At 47.7% G+C, this 21,199-nt stretch overlaps 1 long non-coding RNA gene across 2 annotated transcripts in view; it reads left to right on the top strand.

Annotated features, from left to right (window-relative positions):
• LOC145524900 (uncharacterized) overlaps positions 1–6,597 on the top strand; it is a 116,231-nt gene extending 109,634 nt beyond the window's left edge. For both annotated transcript variants that reach the window (XR_014067935.1, XR_014067934.1), the window contains exon 2: positions 3,234–6,597. This is a non-coding gene — a long non-coding RNA (uncharacterized LOC145524900). The remainder of the gene's footprint in view (positions 1–3,233) is intronic.
• Positions 6,598–21,199: the final 14,602 nt, after the last annotated feature.

The following is a 21,199-nucleotide window of genomic DNA, read 5'->3' as shown; positions in this document are numbered from 1 at the left end:
GGATGCAGGGGGGGGGTCCCTCCTTGCACCCAGCACTCCATACTCCCCTCTCTATTCATCTTGAAGCTCTTTTTCTTCACCTTCTCGTTTCATCCTCTTTTAAATCTCCATCTTTTCGCTTCCCTTTGATCATCTTTGCAACTTTGCTTCTGCATCCGTTCTGGGTCCTGCTCATCCGGCCCTGCTGGGACGATGCCTGTATCTCTGCATGACCGTTCTTACTAGATTCACTCTGTGGGTCTTGTGTGTTCTACCGTGAACTCTTGGAAGAAGGGGCCCTGATGTGCATCTGTGTCTCTAGCACCTCATGAGCACAGGGAGTGACCTATAGGATGTGCATTCTGAGTGAACAGACATATGGATTTATACTAAGGGCATCAGATGCTATCAAAGGTGTTGGTGATTGTGATGGCAGTGGTGGTATTCAGTTTTTGTCAGCTAGTGATCCCTTTTCATCTATCAAAGACACATTTGGAACTCCTTAGCCCTCATCGGGTCATCCTAATAATTTAACCCCTAAGTCTGAAAAGTGAAAGTGTTAATCGCTTAATCGTGTCCAAATCTTTTTGATCCCATGGATGGTAGCCCTCCAGGCTTCTCTGTCCATGGGATTCCCCAGGCAAGAATACTGATGTGGGTAGCAATTCCCTTCTCCAGGGAATCTTCCCGCCCCAGAGACAAACCCAGGTCTTCTGCATTGTGGGCAAATTCTTTACCATCTGAGCCACTAGGGAAGCCCACTCCTCAATCTGCTTAGGAGCAAATACTGAAATCATCCTTAGTAAAAGCTATAGACACTATGTTCTTCCTAAAGATATCCAGAGGTGATGTTGATTTTCTCTCTATCAATTTCAAGTGTATTTTCCTCACTTCTTCCTGCATATTAACCCACTTTGATAATCTACCCATTTTCTCTCGTTCTGCCTTCAGGCAGGTGGGAAATAAGTTATCGGCTACTTGTTCTCGATGGCCTACAAGTGATATTGGTTTCTGGTTGCTGTAATTAAAGGTGACTTAGGAGAAGAAACGAGGTGCCTGCCCATTAATAAATAAGGTGATGCTCATAAGCTGCATTGTCTCCATCAAGCACCCAGATCCAACCCCAGCAGTTTTCCATTAAGCAGGGGATTAAACTGCTGGTGCAGCTCCGCGGAAGGAACCAGAGAGACAGCTCCTTGGGTCCCAACAACAAATTACCTCTGAATCAAACCTCTGATTAATAGCTGTAGAGTTGCCGCTCTGCTTTGCATAATTAAGTTTCATGGAGTGTTACAATTAACAGCCTTGCCATCACCCGGGTAGAAACAGCCACCATTTATTTGGCCAGTGGCGTCGGAAAGTGCTGGGTGGTGGAAAAGAAGCATTTGTGAGGGGATTAGGTGCATTCTGGGTCATAAATTGAATAAGGCTGTAATTATCTTCCAATAAAGAGCTATAAACACGATGGTCCCAGGATACGACCCCAAAGTCTCCTTCTGTTTTTTTTTTTCTCCTGTGGCTGTGGGTCAGAGCACTTCCTCCCTTGGTCAGATGCCAGCCAAGTCCTGAGATGTGTGCAGGTCTGCGTGGAAGTGGACAGCTGCTGCTTTCTAAGATGTCATGGTCTTTCTGAACCTCCACTGCAAAGCTCGTTTTGTGCCATTTATCACGGCTGCGTTTTTTATCACACAAGGAGTCAGTCGTGCGATGCAGATGTTGGGGAAGCTTCAGACCCTAGGAATTATCTGGGGAGAGAGGCAAAGTGTCATTAGAGGTTTGGAGGTGCAGCAGAATGCTGGGCACTTCCTTGTTGGTGAGTCAGCCAGGAATTAACCGTTCTTCAATGCCAGGGGATTAAAATATTACACGTCACCAGAATATATTCCTTTTAGAGGTTTTGTTTGTTTTTTTTTTTTTTCTGTAAAATGACATTTCTTGGACACAGTTATTCCCTTGACTGATATTATTTAGCTATTAAGGCAGATGGATCAACAGTAGCCACCATAGGAGTTATGTCTTCCGTTCTATTCAAGTCTTCCCTGGATCAATACATGTAAAGGAATGAATGATAGTTGAATAATAGTGACTCCTTTTATGGAGTTTCTTGAGAGCATGTGCTCTTGTGCAAATGTGTTTAACAAGGAACTCGCTGCAGAATTGTGGTCTGCCTTACTTCCTTATTCTTTTACTCTCTCTGTCTTCCTCGGTTTGCTCATTCCCCCCTTCTGCCTCCTCTTTTTTCTTTCCTCTGCATTTCTTCTTAGCTCTCCGTAGTGTCTGAGATTTGATCAAGAGCAAACAATAGGAAACTGGGGAACCAAAGTCCAGTCCGGGAGCTTCTTCATGGTCATTCTCCTTGAGTGTGATTTGGGCAAGCTGAGTAATTAATTGGGCCCCAGGTTGCTTTTCTGTAAAATGCTAGGAAGAAAGAGAGGGAGAAGGGGAAGAAGGGGTACATGGAGGGGGGCGGGCAGGAGAGGGAAGGAACAGAGATGATCATACCTGTCCCACCCACGATACAGTGTCACCCTGAGACTCTCAAGAGACCGTGTCTATGGAAGCCTCTGCAGATGGTGTAGAACTCTACAAATGTCACATGTTTTTGCTAGCCTCTTGATTAATATTTTCAGGAGTTTTACTAGGATTTAGAGCCAGGCACGTTTGAAGAAAACACAGAGGCCACGCTCTAGACAAATTGTGTTTCTCGTTCTGCACTAACCAGGAAGAAAATGCTGCCATTCCTTGCTAAAAAGCCATTTGTCTTGCAAATTTCTATAATGAACAGATTTTGGAATAAATACCATGTAATCTGCGATGACAGTTCTCTCATTTCTTTTTTATTAGTTCCATCTTCTCAGCATCTGAACCACATAGCTCCAGAACCTCCATAATCATTAAGGCAGCTGGGTTGCATGCATTTTCCCCGCTTTCTGGCACATGATGGAGTCCCCAGTCAGTCTCTTGTTAGGAGTCCCAGGTTCTGGCCGCTAAATGCACCTGGATAAGGACGCTGGATTCTAAAAGAGGACAAACAGCGAGCTGTGTGGCTTTTGCAAAAATATGCCCTATTTCCCCACTTCCTGACCTTTACCTGTGTGCATTTGAAACCCAAGTCTGACTCAGAGCTTGTGGGGAGCTTGAGTTCCATGAAACATCTCTTCGCTTAAAATAGATAAACTCTATGGAGCACAGAGTAGTTGTTGTCAACACTAACACTCCATTCTCTCTGCCTCCTCCCTTTTCTCTCTCCCTAGGTAAGTGCTGTTTGATTATTGTTTTGAGCATCTTCAAGAGAGAGAGAGCTCAAGGCTGACCCAGTTCTCAGTCCCTTGGAAGGAAGTCTTTGGCCAGTCTCTGGCCATCCTGCTCAGTGGCTCCTGCGGTGTGTGGGGCACATAGAGGTATGGCTGTTCCCTGTTGCTGGGTTTGCGTCCGCTTGTGGTGAAGAAAATGTGAGTGTTGGATCAGTGTCAATGATGCAATTAAAAGAAATTACTGGGGACCGAATGCCAAAAGATGGTCGTTTCACCTCAGCAAGTCATCTCATTTTATGGGTGCTCATGAATTCTATGTTAATCAATTTACTAAAAATGGACTTCATAAAATAAGTGAATTATAACAATTCCGTTTCTACTAAGGGCTTCACAAATAATTTTTGCCTTTTACTAAAAGAAGAACACAGGGTTGAAATATATTTTGTCAATATGCCAGTTGAGTACATGACTGGGTCTGAGAAAAGTTGGTCCATTCTTCATTCCCAAATGATGACACTTGGCATGCTTAAACACACACTTGAAATATCGTATAAAATTCTAGGGAAATAAAAGTACAGAGGGGCAATGTTAGATGCAATTCTGAGGACCAAAATGATACATATTCCTTGTGTCTGTAACTTTTGGTGCATCGAGTCATGGTCTCATAAAATGTACCCTGGAGCTGTTCTGTCAACTGTAGGGTCAGAATGTTTAGTGCAGCTGTTGAGAGGGCGTGGGACTCATGCACCTCTGCCCACAGCACCTGGAAGGGTCTTCTGTTCAGGTTGTGAAGGTCAAACATGGGCTGATGGCAGTGTCTCACTCTGGACCAGGAGGAACCGTGACGGTATCACAAATGCTAACCTACTGACCACAGCCTACATGAAGTACAGATGTAATCGTCATGTATTCTGAGTATTTCTACTAGAAATCCCCCTAGTCTGCTAAACAGATGGAGACATTAGATGTGGCTAAAGGAGATTTCTCATGCTTATTCAAGAAGACATACTCTGTCTTCGTCACCCTAATCCTCGAACATTTGCTGACATTTTTTTTACATTCTGTGATAGTCTGTTTTTATCTTTATGTGGAGCACCCCGGCTACTTGTTAAAAGACAATTTTCAGAAAAGGTAAAATGATGGTTCACATATACATAAAAGTGAACAATATTTTATTTAACTCATTATACATAAGGAAACCAGGTAGATGTTATATGTGTCCTGAAAGAAGTAAAGACATACAAATGTATATGGGATAAAGGGATGTTGAAATCAATTTCCAAGTGGACTGGGAACTGGCTTTTTCTGAGTTGGGAGGGGGAAGTTGACTGAAACTGCAGCAATTTATTTCCATGTATATAGATGGGATTATTTTGCTTTGCTATCAATTATCTACAATTTGCAGAGTTGTAAAATAGCTCACAGGCAATGAAAGGCTGAGATGAGATGGCCCAGTGGGGTGTGCTGGAGACAATGCACTGTTTTCCGTTAGAGCCACCTGGTGATCTTTTCTGCTTATTTCTCATTTCCTTACATACTCAAGACCATGGAGTTTAAAATAGGAAGTCATCATCATCTACCCTGTTTTCAGATCCTAACTCTCCGTGTTGCTCTTTATTAAAGTTCAAATCTGTTGCCAGTGCTGAGACTTCAGATACCTTTGATTTTGGAAGCATGCCTGCCTTCATCTTGCGTGACTTCCCTGTAATGCCTGGTTTTACCGTTGCTCTAAAAGAAGCTTTTAGTATTTCTCTGAAAAAAGTACCAATTCTAAAGCAGCATTTGTCCTATGAATGGGATCTTTAAAGCTGTGCATTAGCTATATGTTGTTTATCCTTCAGTTGTTTACTAAGGGATGTTCTCAGGGTCCCCTCCAGTGAGAGAGGCCAGATTTGGAACTCCCTGTCTGCTGTCCCTTTGCCCTTGAGACAGCTTTTTTTCATGATAACTCGTCTCCTAAGCAGGTCCCACCCCATGGCTCTCAAGCAGGGTTCATGTCAATGGAGTATGATGAGTTCACCACACATCTTCTTAGCTTGGTGATGCTTTTTCCAAATGTGGGCTCTTCAGGGTGTGTCTTTCACCAACTTGGGGGCCCCTCCCAAAGTGAGCAGGGACCAGAGGGGAGGAGTGCTTGGTCTGACCTGATGGGGAGGAGAGTGCAGGCATCAGCCAGGCCAGGTTGGGTGGGCAGGATGCCTGCTCCATGGGGCATACTGGCTTCAGCCCCAGTCATGGGCACCAGGGGAGTCGGGTGGTCCTCTCCTGTCCGTGGGTTTGGTTGCCTCCTGCAGACCTGTGAGCGTTTTCCCCTGTGAGCTGCTTTACCTCTGGGGACTCTGCCTCATGCGGCTGTTGCTGATGAGAACCCCGCCGGTGGTCCAGAGCCGTGGCCCCGTGTGGCCCCACAGTGATGGCTTTTTCAGGAGAGGCAGCACCTCTTCCCACCACTTCCCAGAAAATCACATCATTTTCACTGTTGGCAGCGCTCACCGAGAGTTCCCCAGCTCCTCTCACACAGAGGATCCAGCTGTGCTCCTGAGAGAACTTTGAAAGGAAAAGATCTGTTCTAATATTTTCCTTGCTCACAAACCATCTGGATTCTTTTTTTCTTTCTGAGGTTTGTTTTCTGAGGGTGTAATGAGGAAGTTCTAAATAGAGCAGACTCCAGGTGAGACGGCCCACCGGCATCCACCCCGATGGGCACCTGTGTGCCTCTGGATGGGCCACGTGGGCTTCTCGTGGAAGGCTCGAGACCCGCCGTGACATAGACTTCAGCCTTGAGCTTTACTTCTTCTGGTCAATCAGAACCGTGAGGTTTAGTTTATTAATACTTGACTAGGATGATCAAGACGGTCATTGGTACACTTGGGCTCAGGTCTGTTTACTCTATTGTTTCTTTGATTCTCCATGGCACATGGGACGTGAAGGATAGAAGTGGAACGTTAGTTGTTTAGTAGTGGTTTTTACTGCAGTCGCATGATGGGCCCTGGATCCCAAAGAATTACCTGTCAGACATCCTCAGGATGAGAACTCGTCAGCCGAAATCTGTTCACTTCCCTAAGGGCTCATGGAGTTCTGAGATAATCAGCTTTCTGACTTTAAAGTATAAATGTCAAGTTTGTGTTGTTTAGTTTGCTCAGTCGTGTCTGACTCTTTGCAACCCTATGGTCTCTGTCCATGGAGTTCTCCAGGCAAGAATACTGGAGTGGGTAGCCATTCCCTTCTCCAGGAGATCTTTTTGACCCATGGATCAAACCCAGGTCTCCTGTATTGGCAGGCAAGTTCTTTACCACTGAGCCACCAGAAAGCCCCTAAACAACAAGTACATTTTGTAAATTAAAAAAAAAAAAGAGAAATAAAATCATGGATATTACCTTTTCCCTCTCCACCGTGTACCTACCTGGGGCTTAGAGGGTGTGTGTCTCCAGGGTGATAGGGAAGAGTAGATTGAAAGTAGGGGGCAGAGGAGAGAAGCTCAGAGTATGGTCTGTGATTGTCGTCTGTGCCTGTTTGCTGGGCTGAGTCAGTCATGCTGTGTCCTTCCTTCCCCAACACCATACTCTGTCCAGACCTAAAGCAGCTGAGTTTTAGAGCAGATTTCTGGATTGAGATGCAGGCTCGCCAGGGTGGCTGCTGTGTGTGAAGCCATCCTGCCTGCAACCTCAGACATAGTGATGTGGCCCCTTGTCCTCACAGCCCCCTCCTGTGCACCTGGCCCCATGGCCTGCTTTCCTGTCCCTCTGCCCTCTTGGTATTGCCTCATACCCTCCTCTCTGGCCTGCAGTCCAGAGAAGAACAGCCCTGTGGGCGGTCTCAGCCACATGTGGGTTTCTACAGCCATGATGTGAGGCCCCTTGCAGCCTGCCAGGTGGTGGGGAGTGAGATGGAGCATCCACTATAACTCTCAGTGGCTCGTTCACGGAGCGGCCTTTTTCCTCACGTCCACATGTTCCCTCCATTCCACGGGCGCTGCAAGATGGAAATCACCCAGGGTGTCTGGAACGTGCTTTATGAAGTCGCATTTTGGAGCAGGTCAGAGGGGCCCCAGTGGGAGCGAGCCTCACAGTGACCGTGGCTGTGCTGTGCCGAGTCCTGCCCTGGGGAATTGGTGAGGGCACCCGGCGCTGTCATTCCAGCTTAGGAGGTGATGATGATGCTGGTTTCCCTCCTGGCATGTGTATCAAACTGTATCTTTGTTTACTGGCAAAACATCAAAATAATATTGAGAGGATCACAGCATAGTCACTGTGTTATGCACGGAGAGAAAAGGCAGGGATTCCTGGAGGAAGGAAAGGGCAAGTGTGAATGTCTAGGAGATTTTTCAGGGAGTTGGAAAGGAATGGGGAAACCACAATGGGAAAAAAATAAAAAGTATTACTGCATCTCTATCGCAATGAGTTTTCTAGGAGCTGGGAGCGGCATTATTACTCCCAGAAAAAAAGATTGCTCTCTTTTTTCCCCTCCCTTTTGATTTGGACTTCTGTAAGCCAAGTGCTCCATGTTTTAATGGTCTGTTTTAAAGACAGAAAGGGCCCTTATGTGTCAGAACACAAGCCTGTCCCAGCCAGCACGGGGCTTTGTTTGATTAGGAGCCTTGTTTGGGAAAGATGGTATTTTTATAGCCTCTGCTTTGCTTCACCGACGGCCATATTGATGTGGCTCTCCAGGACAGGCCTGATAAATAGCTTCTAGAACCGCCAGGCCATTCTCTCGGTGGATGCACCACTGAGCCTACCCCGACTGAACCGCACATCCACAGCGGCCACAGGCCACGGGGAGGAGGTCTGGGGCTCTGTGAGCTCGTGGGCCTTCAAAAGAGCCACCGAAACTTTCCTGTGAACATTTCAGAAGCACGGCGGGAGTGAAATGCCGAGACGGGGTGTTTCATCCACGTTGTTCAGTCTGCACTTAGATGTTGTGGCCACTGGGAGGGCCGGGGCTCAGGAGAGTGGGAACAAACCCTCCCAGGGTGGTGGAAGTCACTGTGATCAAGAGGGAGCTGGGAGATGTGGGATGGTGGTGAATGACAGCTGCCGGGCAGAGGTGGTGGACAGTGATGGAGAGCAGGGAGCCTCGTGGGCAGGGGGCCTGGGGTGAGGAGGGCAGAGGATGTTGGCATTCTGGGAAAGGTTAGCAAAACCCTGTGGAAGCATCCTGATGGCTGAGGATGGATGGGGTGAGGACATGGAGACAATTGATAAGCACAGGCCTGGGGGCGGGGAGGTTGGCTCTGGGGGCTGGGCGGATCATATCTCACCCCTGACCTTGGGGGCATCTGTGCTGGGCCCACAGCCATGCCAGCAGCTCTCCGTGCAGCATCTATTATCCTTTCTTTAAAGCTGACACATTGTCACCTTTTGTGGGTAAGGAAATAGCATCAGAGAGGTTTTCAGAACACACGAAAATACAACAGAGAAAAAGTAACAGTAAAACCCAAATACTTGCTTTGCAAAGGTGCAGCTGGTACAGTGCTGAGCCCTGGCTCTGTCTGACCACACGGCCCTGTGTGTGGCACTCTGTGTGGTACGTGTGATGTGGTCTGGTATTCCAGCTCAGGAGGCAATTGCTGATGAGACGTGATTTTTAAAACTTGGTGTGCAACACTCTTGCCCCAGATCCCCAAGCTCCAAACACCTGAGCATTTCAGATGACAGCTGAAAACACCTCTAATTTGAGGGTTTGAGACTTATGAAAATTCAGGTGTCCCCAAGAGGGAACAATAGAAGCGGCTGTTTATTTTGAGAACTCTGTTCCTCAGTCACAGCAGTAGTTGAGACCTGTCTTTCTCCAGCCTCGCTCCCATACCTGGTGAGAGGGGGAGCCCCTCCAGGGAGTTCTGGGAATCCAGGCGTGTCACATATGCCCCCATGGGGTAGCCCCTGTGGCCTCTGGCGGTTGTCTGTTAGCCATTCTGCTCCTCTGTTAGCCCTGGTCATGTGCCCTGACCTCCAGCCCCAGACCAGCTGCAGGAGCCTGCCCAGTGTCTGTGCTGTGTCTGTAGCTGCCCCAGGGAAGCCAGGGAGAAATGTGGAGGGTGGCCCTGGTGCCCAGGGTGGGTCTTGCTTCCTGCTTGGCTCCTACCCTCATTGCCCATCACTCAGCATCCAGTCACCCCTGCAGCTTGCTAAGATGCTGGTCTCCTCCCCTTGGCAGTCTGCACAGGGCAGAGTGAACTAGCTCGTGTAGTTTTTGCTTGTTGACTTACTGCAGTCAGGTAAGGCTCCAAACTCTCTAACCCAGCATTCACCACTCACTTCCTCTGAACTCAGCTGTGCGAGTACTCACCTTCCATCTGTCAGGTGCTGCCCCTGCAGGTCTCGCAAGGTGCCCACACACACCTGTGCATGACAGTGGAGAACCGAGATGCTGCGGCCGGCAGGCTTCCCCAGGGGCTCCTGTCACTGTCACAGGAGAGGAGAGCAGTCACCTCAGTGGGTCAGGAGGGAGCTGGAGTACCAGGAAAGGGGTCCCTGGGGTCTGCTTGTGGCCACTCTTCCTAGGTGCCTTCTGCACCTGCACAGCTGCCAGGCAACCTGGTCAGAACAGCACAGAGTGAGTGGGTACCCCCTCCTGGCCCAAGCCTGTGGAGACCCAGCATGCCCAGTGACCAGCAGGCCTTTGTGGGCCCCAGAATTTGGGACCAGCCAAGGGCTTCCCTAGTGGCTCCAGATGGTAAAGAATCTGCCTGCAATGCGGGAGACCCAGGTTTGATAGAACTGGTGGTAAAAATGTGTAAATAAATATCATTTCAAGTCAATTTTGCCAGTGAAATATAAAGGAGAGGATGCCACAACCATAGATATCTGTCTAATAATTCATGAAAGTTTCTTAAATCAGTGTTGTTTATTCGAAACAAGCAAACAGCATCAACCTGATCCTCTATTTGTTATATAACACTCATCCCTGGTGGCTCAGTCAGTAAAGAATCTGCCTGCAACACAGGAGACCCAGGTTCAATCCCTGGGTCAGGAAGATCCCCTGGAGAAGGAAATGGCAATCCACTCCAGTATTCTTGTCTGGGAAATCCCATGGACAGAGAAGCCTGGTGGGCTACAGTCCATGGGATTACAAGAGTCAGACACAATTTAGTAATTAAACCACCACCATTTCAGCAAAAGCCACCACCACCATCCAGGATAATCCTGCCCTCGTTACTTCTTACCCAGATGACTGCCCCTGTGTCCTAGCCATGGGTACACTTCACACATGTCTCTGATGGTGTCCTTTGAAGGTTTCAGTAAAAACCGGGTGAGCCGTGACAGGCTCAGCCTGTGTTTGCCCGTGTGTGGGATGGTGTTAGCTAAGTCTTCCAAGTTCAGAGCACCCTAAGGCTGTCACTGCTCTTCTGCCTCCTTAAAATTCCCAAGAGAAATAGCCTGCGGGGAGGGTAGAGTCAGTCAGGTAATGCACACTCTTTTTTAAAAAATAATCTTAATTATTAAAAAAAAAAGCATGAAATCATCACTATCCCATGCAACTTTTCAGTGGGTTCATAACTATAATACCCTAATAGCATAAACTTCCTGATGGAGGTTACATCTTTCAGTTTTCTGCAGTTACTCTATCATTTCCTATAGGTCGCAGCTAAACAATTGCTACAATGATGAATAAAAAAAGTACCACAACAGTCATGATAAAATACCCATCTACAGTATTAAAATAGTTCCAAAGAGGGCAACAAAGATTGCTTCATATTTCTACAGTCCTGTATGTTACCATAAAAAGTAATAATAATAATCTTAGTATACATGATGCGTGTCTTTGTTTATTTCTGGCTGCACCTCTTAATATGCCAGATCTTAGCTCCTGGAACAGGGATCGAACCTGTGCTTCCTGCAGCGGAAGCTCAGAGTCTTAGCCACTGAACCTCCAAGGAAGTCCCCATACTCTTCATTCCATGAGTCTTTGGCCGGCACCCTGCTGCAGTCAGTCTCCTGTGAGCCGGCCGGATGGTCTAGAGCAGAAGTCTCAACTCTGGCTATTCATAAGGATCACGGGAGGCATTTGGAAAATCAGAAACAGAGAAAAACCATGGCTCTCAGGGCCCCTTCCCCTGGGACTGTGATTTAGTTGGCCTGCAGTAGTCTGAGCATCTGGATGTGGATGTTTTAGATGTTACCCCAGGATTTAATTTCCAGGTGGATTGAGCACCACGTAGTCGGGGGGTCTTTTGCTTGGGCTGTGGCCTCGTTTAGATCCCAGCGGTCTTTATTTCCTGTTTCCCTAGGCTGGCCCCTGTGTCTGGTCCCGCCTGCTTGTCTTTCTATCTCTCTTTTAAGCACTTGACTTGAGAGGCAGTGACCCCATTGGTAGCTGGATGCTGAGTGCAGTCAGCCTGGTGGCCTTTAGAATTTGCCTGCTGCTCAGGCCACAGGGCCCCGAGCTGTCTCACGGAGGTGGAGGCACAGTTTCCAGCAGGAATACCTCCAGGTCGGTGCAGACTCTCTGGTCTTGGGGAAGCAGGATACAGATGCAGGGTGAGCTTGAGGTGCTGGGCTGGGTGCCTGACCAGCTCCTTCTTGTAGCTCTTCTTCTGCCAATTTAGCCCTGGAAGAGCAAGTTTAAGGAGAGCAGGCTCCCTCACTGATGTCTACTTCTTTAACCCCTGCCCCCCACTTACATAGGGAGATACATTTCCATCACTGCTGCCCAGAAGGTGCTTAGAATTTACCCAGGAAAGGGAACAGAACTGGAAAGAGAGGTCAATGGGCAGAAAGACAAGTCCAAAGTCCATCCTTAGGGAGGCAGCAGCCTGGTGGTGGAGGACAAAGCCCTTTAGATCTCAGCTCCCAGTCTCTTTGCCTCTTGCAGGATGCTCTCCAAATTCAGGGAGGCCCTCTGGCATCTGGGAGTCCCTTCTCTTCCAGGCTGGTCTCTGTGGTCATCCCCTGAACATGCCCAGGTAGCCCTCTGCAGGATGACTGCTTCCTCTTCCTTCCCTGTGTTTATGTCCTGGGACCAGAGGCACCAAGGCTTCTCCTTCAGGTGGACCAGAAGCTGCCCCCAGTTCCCATGGCAACCCCACTCACCTCTCTCCTAGAAGATGCCACCCCTACTTGGCCCATTAATTTGTTGGCTTTTAAAAAATAATAATTTTGTTTCTTTTTATTGTGACTCTGCTGGGTCTCTGTTGCTGCACACAGGGCTTTTATCTAGTTGTGGTGTGCGGGCTTCTCATTGCAGTGGCCCCTCTTGTTGTGAAGCGTGGGCTCTAGGCGTGTGGGCTTTAGTACTTGTGTTGTGTGAGCTCAGTAGTTGCAGCTCTTGGGCTCTAGAGCACGGGCTCAGTAGTTGTGGCACATGGGCTTAGTTGCTCCAAGGCACATGGGATCTTCCTGAATCAGGGATTGAACCAATGCCTTCTGCCCGGGAAGACTGATTCTTAACCACTGAGCCACCGGGGAAGCCCCCTTGTTGGTACTTTTGACTCAACTTTTTGACAGAAGAAACCAGCCAATGTCTATATTGTGTCTGTCACTGTGACCACTCTCCCTGCGTGGCTCCACACTTGAAACGTGGCTGGCCCACATGATGAGATGACAGTCTTTTCAATATATTGAGTTGAAGAAAATATGTTAAAATAACTTCACTGTAGCTTTTGAACTTTTTTTTTTTTTTTTTACAATGTGACTACTAGAATATTGAAAATTACATTTGTGGCAAAAAATAACATTTGTAGCTCATGTTGTATTTCTGTTGGGTTGCTCTGGTCTATAGTGTAACACCAAGGATGGGATATTTTTCTTCATATTGTTTCTGTTTGTATCTTGTCTTCTTTCCATCCCCATCCCCTGCCTCCCGCTTCAGGCGGTGAGTGAAAATAACAGAGGAATAAGCCAGCCCCTCACCCTGTGGTTCTCAGGGTGGTGAAGTCACTTTGTGTGACGCCCTCTACTCCCATTGCCAACAATAGGTGAGGTGTTCAACAAATAATTATGGCGTGCTCATTCATACAATTATTACTTATCCTGAGTCATCCAGCATGCTTTTATGTAGCTCTTTTAAAATTAAATGGCCCCTTTCTTTCACGGGTTTAGCGTGCTTCATGTCCATTCCCTTTATAAATGCGTCTACTCTGTCTCCTGGTCCTTTCTTCCTCCCTGCCATCCTTTCAATCTTGCTAATCGCATAGGCCGTTTTCCAGTTGGTCGTTGTTTGTTTTTACTGCAAACAGCACAACCGCTTCTCGGTCCAGTCCTCAGTGACAACTCCTAAACACCTCTCTTGATTCCTGACATTTTCAGTGTCTGCTGCCAAGCCCTGCTGTGATCCATGTGACACGCAGTCCTATGTATGGGCTTGAGCCGCCAGAAGGGCCTCGACCAGTCATGCCATCACTGAGCCCGTCAGGACATGGGGAGGTAATGAGTTTGCCATTTGAAAGACCTGGATCGCAGGTTTTAACGTGGGTCCCTCCTCCCGCCTGCTCCCTTGCCATTTGATGTAGATTGGCACAGACCAGAGTTTTCTGAGTGTAAGAACATAAAGACGTGCAATACTCTCAGAATGGGAAAAGGCCACGCAGCTCAATATATTGACCTCTCCTGTTCATATTTTCAGTGATTCTATTTTGGTAAAAGTGCTTTGCTGATCACTGATGGCAGGAGGTCAGGGAATGGGGAGGTTCTTTTGGACTTAGCTTTGGATGTGAAAGATGCAAGGCTCTGGCTGAGGGTCAGGCCCGACTCCTCAGTTTAGGGCCGAGGAAAAAGTGCTTCTTAAAGCTGGAGAGTTTTGCCAAGCTACACAGGTGTTCAGAGCTGAGCTCAAATCAGGAAATGGACTTCCTGAGGCATGGAGCAGTACCCACAGCACTGGGCCAAACCACTGCTCTAGCAAAATGAACCTCATCCTTGGTGGTCAGGTTTATTCCTCCAACTTCTATTTCAGAATTTATGGGCAGAGTTACCTTGAGTGTGAGACTCAGTGCTCTCCTTAGACCTGGGCTCAAGGGCAAAGCCATCCGGTTCCAAGAACGGCTGGAATGTAGCTGTTGTGATGACCACATGAAATGCACCCAGGGTGGCCTTTCTCTCCAGGAAGGGGTCCCCCATCTCAAACTTTCTGCTGAGATCTGCAGAGTCAGGAGTGACCAAAAGCTGGGCAGGGTCTGCAGGACAGTCATTCCACAGACTGGGCATGGTCTTGCTCAGACAACAGAGAGCAAGAGTCAGAGAAGGCAGTTACTCAGCATGGACCCCGCTCCGGGAGCTGTTGGCCAACCGAGCATCTGTGAGGTGAGGATGTAGAGGTGAGTGGTGGATGCCAGGGGCCTGACTTTGTCTTGAATGTAGCAGGGGAAGTGGAGGCAGCTGCCTTGGTGAAGTGCTGCTCCCGCAAAGCCATCTGCTAACTGATGTTTTAGCTCAGGTGACAAGACCCCCTTGTTCCACAGGCTACCTTTTCCCTTTCCCCTGGTGAAGGATGTTCAGATCAGGTTCTGCTCAAAGAACTTTTCTACTGGAGCATCAGATGGTGTGTATATTCTTAAATCAGTGCCATGGATGCTTCTAACATAATGCACCATCCTGAAGATGCTCTTTCTAGGGAGAGAAAAGGGCAGGCTTTTGCAAGACTTAAGCAAAAAAAAGATATGATGAAACTGACAGGGTGCTTTCACATGCAGACATAGGAGGGCACAGCTCTTGTCTAACAAGCATAGACTCATTTAGAACTGAGATCCTGTCTGTCTTTACCCTGCCCTCCCAGTGCCTGCACACAACTCAGCTGTTCGGGTTCAATAAATATCTCTGTACTATTGGAACTTACCTCTTATTCTCATCTCTCCCTGTTATACCTGCTCTTTTCATCTGGGTTGAGGGATGGGAGGGTGGCTGGAGGACAGAGACAGGTAGACTCCTGTTTTCTCCAGAATAAGCAATTGTGCACCACATGTACGCAAATAAGTTCAGCTTCTGTGCTACATTCAAAATAAAAATCTGGACTTTAAAAAGTTTTTTTATGAGCAGAGTTGTTTTCATTTCTTTGCTTGACAAAGGGAAATAATTGAAATAGGGAAACACTTTCATTTCTCTGTCTGATGTTCAGTTCAGTTCAGTTGCTCAGTTGTGTGTGACTCTTTGCGACCCCATGGAAGACAGAATTCTAGGCCTCCCTGTCCATCACCAACTCCTGGAGCTTGCTCAAACTCATCTCTATCGAATCAGTGATGCCATCCAACCATCTCATCCTCTGTCATCCCCTTCTCCTCTTGCCTTCAATCTTTCTCAGCATCAGGATCTTTTCTGATGAGTCAGTTCTTCGAATCAGGTGGCTACAGTACTGGAGCATCAGCTTTAGCATCAGTCCTCCCAGTGAATATTCAGGACTGATTTCCTTTAGGATGGACTGGTTTGATATCCTTGCTGTCCAAGGGACTCTCAAAAGTCTTCTCCAGCACCATAGTTCAAAAGCATTGATTCTTTGGTGCTCAGCTTTCTTTATGGTCCATCTCTCACATCCATACATGACTGCTGGAAAAACCATAGCTTTGACTAGATGAACCTTTGTCGTCTGATGTAGGAAAAGGTTTTCCAGTTAGTGACTGAGGTTCTCTGAGGTGGTGTGTGGTCAGGCTGGCAAGGGCAAGGTAGAAGCAGCCGACTCTGGAGCAGGGGCAGATGAGGTGGGAAGCAGGGGACTTCTGAGTGAACACTGCCCTGGGAGTGGCCCTGAGCTCCAGGCAACAGCAGCTGGGTGGAAGGGCTGGGCAGGGGAACAAAGCAGTGACTTGCTGGGACCAGACTCTGCTTCTCTTCTGGCTCTTTAGCCTGACAGTTGCTTCTCAGGAGCCCTCAGTGGAGAAGGCAGAGGATGAAGGCTGGACAGTGGGAACTTGGTGCTCAGCCCAGGGCTGCTTGGGGAAGACCATGCGTTGGGCTTGCAGGGGCTGTACTGGGCTTTTTGGAGCAAGAGTTTAGACCTGGAAGAGAAGTGGTCTGTCCTGTACATGTCAGAGCCTTGGGGTAGTTCGTCACCATGCGATGCCCACTTCCATTGAGGAGAGATTTGCGACTTGCTTGACTCTCTGTGTACATGGATTTGGGGAGCTGGGGAGGCTGCTGTTAACTTATCCTTCCATGACTGAGGCAGGGTTTGAACTGCTGAGGTTTCTGCTTCAGCTCCTCCTGTAGACCCCATGTACAAAGTCAGGAGAACAGCCCCTGAGTCTGTGAAGTCACCCAGGGGATTCAGTGTGCCAGCCTGGGGATTCAGTGGGCAGACGCACAGACTTTAGGCTTCAACAGACTGCGGTTTAATTCCTGATCTGCCGTTGGGTGCATGGAAGTGAATAAGTTACTTACGGGCTTAAACCTCCGTTTTCTCCTCTGTAACATGAAGATAATGTAGACTGCAGGGACTGCTGGGAGTTGAGTGTGGGACTTTATCGAGAACATAACGTTCAATTCCTCCACACTGAATTTGGAGCCAGCCAAGTAGGAGATAGATTTTTAAAGAGTTGGACAAACAACAAGATTAGTTTTCTTGCTGTTAGTGTTACCTTAGAGGACATAGCTTGGGTCTACAGCTACAAGTGGACTTCCCTTATATCCTCAGAAAGAAACTGACGCGGTTGGAATCACAGCCTCCTCTCTTCAGCCTCCCCTCTGCTGTATTCACCCACACAGACACACACACACACACTCTTCTGTCTGCTGTACACACACACACAGACACACACAACACCCTCCCCTCTGCTGTATACACACACACATAGACACATATATACATCCCTCCCCTCTGCTGTATACACACACACAGACACACACAACACCCTCCCCTCTGTACCCCCCCACACACAGACACACACAGACACACACACCCCCTCTGCTGTACACACACATATACACACACATATACACTCCCTCCCTTCTGTTGTACACACACATGCACACACATCCCTCTGCTGTACCCAGACACACACACACACCCTCCAGGGTCTCTCCCTCAGGAAGCAGGAATTCCTTCATGGGAACAGAATAAGAGGGAATACAGGTCCATAATGACAAAGCTGAGTCAGTACCTACCAACCCCCAATGTTTGTGGTTTAATTTTACTGATTTCTTTTCACCTTTCTGTGTCTCTAAAGCAATGGATTCATCAAACACTTTTTTTAAGAAAAAGTGAAACCAAGCAATAGCAGCAAAACCTAGTCCCTACGTGCCTCCCTCAATTCCTGCTGCCTTTGTGTGGGTTTTGATAGGAATCTGAAGGGAAAAATTGATATCCATGGTTTCTGTCTCTGTAGTTGTGGCATTTGGGTGTGTTCTGTATGAGAGTTCCCAGCCTGAGATTTAAGCAGGCTTTTAGACTGGTCGTGATGGAGGCTTGGGTGTGACTACTATGGGGCAATGGGTGTGAAGGCCAGGGTATGGTAGGCTTACACGCAGAGTCCAGGGCCCACAGACTCACACTTAGAAAACCACAGGATTTAACAGAGTTTATACCTGGAAAGAGCCTTACACTTGGATTCAGGACGGGACCTGACTCCCAGCTGTACCATGACTCCACTAAGTGAGCTTAGCCCGTTAGTCACTTCCTCTCTCTCAATCTCATTTTCCATGTGGATAAAATGGAGACAGTAAATTCTATTCTATAGAGTTCTCAACACTTTCCAATAAGGCGATTATGTTGGAGGACTTGACAACACTAGGTTTTCAGATGCATAGATGCTGGATCCAGAAGGAGAAACATGTCACAAGGAACCATTTGATATGTTCCTCACTCTGCCCCCACCCTCTGCCTCCCCAGCTGACCCTACGTAACTTGAAGGAGGGGGTTTGAGAGCATCACAGCACAGGTTGTTTCCAAATTCATGCTGCTAGACCACATTTGTGATGCATGTTCTTTTCGCATGATATTATGTAACTTTATCTAGAAGTGACAAATGCCTAAATTAATATCAAGGACTCCGTTGATGGTGGAAATGCAGGGACTTCACCACTGCTCAGCTACCTTCACTGTTCTCCGCACTTGACATGTGCAGGGGGTTGGACTGGCCAGGGCGTTTGGTTCTCAGGGTTGCACTTTGGAATGTGGAAGGCACTGCTTGTATCTTATTAAAACAGGCTCCTAACCATGTGGACATTTCTGGGTGAGTTTTCTATAGTCATCATTGCCATTCATAACACACTTGCTGTGACAGAGCTGTAGTCTTGATTCCACACTTTGTATTTTTCCACAAACTGTTTCTGATGTCTAGGGAGTCATTCCTTGTCCTGAATCCTGGGATTAAGTTTATCTTGGAGATGTTACCGCTACTCCTCTGACCACCCTCACCAGGTCTATTTTCTATCTGGTCATCGTTCAGTGGGGCTATCTCAGGAATTAAAAAATATGCCCTAGGGATGACAAAGACAACAGTTTGGGTGGTTTAATGACACGAATGTCAGGGAAGAATGACTGTAGAGCCAGTTACTGTGGTTGCTGCTTTCATCAGCAAGCATTACTAAACACCCCTGTGCTGGGCTGTGCTTGTGGGGATGGACAGATGTTCACCTCCTAACATTCTCTGTGTCCATCAGAAGGAGGAAAACATTGTCTCAGATGATCCTTTTCTGGCTGGGAGCTGGACTAGGGCCCATATCTGGGTTGTGATGCAGAGCAAGGTGGGGAGTGATGACCTTTCTGAGGCCAGTGGTCTCTAAGTGCTGACCCCTGAGCTGACGATGGTCTGTGACAAAGCCCCCAGCCCATGGAGGAAGGAAAACTAAACCCCCTGTCTTTGTGGAATAAAAATGCCCCCTCCTTATTTAAAAAATTTAATGATAAGTGATAATAGACATTTTATTTGGCAAAGTGAAAGAGTTTTCACCTATTTTTTTATTTTAAAAAATTCTTAAAAATTTTTTACTAGTCTATGAGAGCCACAAGTCTGGGGATTTTTGTCCAAAATTATCTAGGTTATGCAACAAATATGTATATTTTTTTTATGAAAAGAAAATTCTCAGTTGGCAAAATCCAGGGTGGCTCTTGACAATTGATCTGATTTACCCAGTGTTTATCCAGTGCCCCCTGCCACCCCCCAACTTTGCCTAGATAGTGTAGATCCTGCCAGGCAGGCTCACTAGGACCTGAAATGTCTTTGTCAGTAAATCAACCTAATTGCTGATTGTGGACCAACCCAGAAATGTCCTTGAGGCATCTGCAATCATGGCTGCCTTTCTGACCCTGAGGGTGGGAGACATAAGTTTGGAAGACACAATCTAAGCTAAATGTCCCAGGACAAATTAAAATAAATGACATGCAGGGCTTCTGGGAAAGAGAAGGTCGTTCCCTTTCCATCCCAATTATGTTTTCCCTTTATCTCTCTCTTTTGTAGTGTTTGAAGTGGAAATTCCAAGGGAAAAGGGAACCTTGGGGTTAAACTGGACAAATTCATCTTAAAAAAAAGCTTGGTGACTCCACGTGGGGTGGCAAGATGGTAAAGAATCCACCTGCAATGTGGGAGACCTGGATTTGATCCCTGGGTCGGGAAGATCCCCTGGAGAAGGGAATGGCTACCCACTCCAGTACTCTTGCCTGGAGAATTCCATAGATGTAGTCTTGGGGCTACAGTCCATGGGGTTGCAAAGAGTCTGACACGACTGAGCAACTAACACTTGCACACTTTCACTTCCCAACCTGGCATTTCAGTGCCAGGTTCATTTCCTTGGGCTGCTCTAAAAAATGCCACAGTTGTGTTGTCTCATGGTTCTGGAGGCTAGAAATCCAGGATCAAAGTGTTGGCAGGGCCATCTGCTTTTGGAGCCCACAGAAGGGGCTCCTTCTGTGCCTCTTCCTGGTGCCCGGCACTTCATGGAGAATCACTGGTGTCCCTCGGCTCATAGGTGACCCACTGCACCCCCACCTGCGTGGTCCAGTGACTTCTTCCCTCCTGCCCATCTCTGCCTCACCTCTCTGTCTTACAAGGGCACCAGGTGTGTGGATGAAGGACCTCCTATAAGACCTCACCTTAACCACCTCTGTCTGCCACAATCTTGTGCCAAAGCAGGTTCCCTTCTGAGGTCCTGGGGGCGGGGACTTCAACAACACTTTGTGTAACACAATTCAACCCAGAAAAGGTGTTCAGTAATGAACACGTGGGAATTAATGATTCTCAGAACCGCCACCAGTTAGGACTTGGCTGTGGGCATGACAGACAGTGAGCAGAGAAGTGGGCTCTTTCGTTGGCAGGCAGCACTGTGTGATGTGTATATGTAAATGTGCTCGTATATACATTTGTGTATATGCTGTATAACAGGTAACGTTATGCTGCAGTGGTATCATATGCTCTAGGACATGCCACATGGCTTCTGAAGTGGCAATTACTGGAGCTGCACGACTGCAGCTCTCACCCCCGGCCGGCCCTGCAGTTTCTCTCACTCCAGAGATTTCCCTGTAGTGAAAGCATCCATTTAGGCTGAGAAATCGGCTTGCAGTGGGACTGTTTCCTCCTCAAATGACTGAGCATTCCTGGGGTGGAGAGGGCCTCCAGGTAGGAAAGTGGTGTTTTTTTAGGCAACAGGGCTGATTCTCCCTGCAGAAGGAAGACGATCATCTCTTCAGCTCCTGGCTTAGTGACTCCCTTGAGGGACTATATAAAGGCTAAGAAGAATTTCTATTGATCAATTAGAAAAAAAGTTTCTGCAAAAAAATTGTCTCCTGCACCCCCATTCTGCACGAGAAAGAACACAAGGTCCTCCCACGATGACAACCCTGACCTTTCAGGGGCAGCTTAGTGAGACAGGGGAGGTGGGGGGAGCAGATGCTGAGGGACATGACAGGGGGCCTGGTCAGGGGGCTGATCCTCATTCCCCTAGATACCCCCCACCCACTCTGATGCTCACGCCTGCACACCTGTGTCACTATCCACGTCCTCCCAGAGCCCAGGGGCTGGCCAACCTTTCCAGTTTGCTCTTAGGTCACCTCATCCTTTTAACTCCCCATCCTTCTGGTTCTCATAGCTGCTGCAGGGAGAGGTG

The sequence above is a fragment of the Giraffa tippelskirchi genome, chromosome 10 (genome assembly GCF_054371585.1).
Source record: "Giraffa tippelskirchi isolate mGirTip1 chromosome 10, T2T-mGirTip1v1.2.pri, whole genome shotgun sequence".
NCBI lineage: Eukaryota > Metazoa > Chordata > Mammalia > Artiodactyla > Giraffidae > Giraffa > Giraffa tippelskirchi.
The sequence above is the reverse complement of the archived record's forward strand: the minus strand, read 5'-3'. Positions and strand labels throughout refer to the sequence as shown.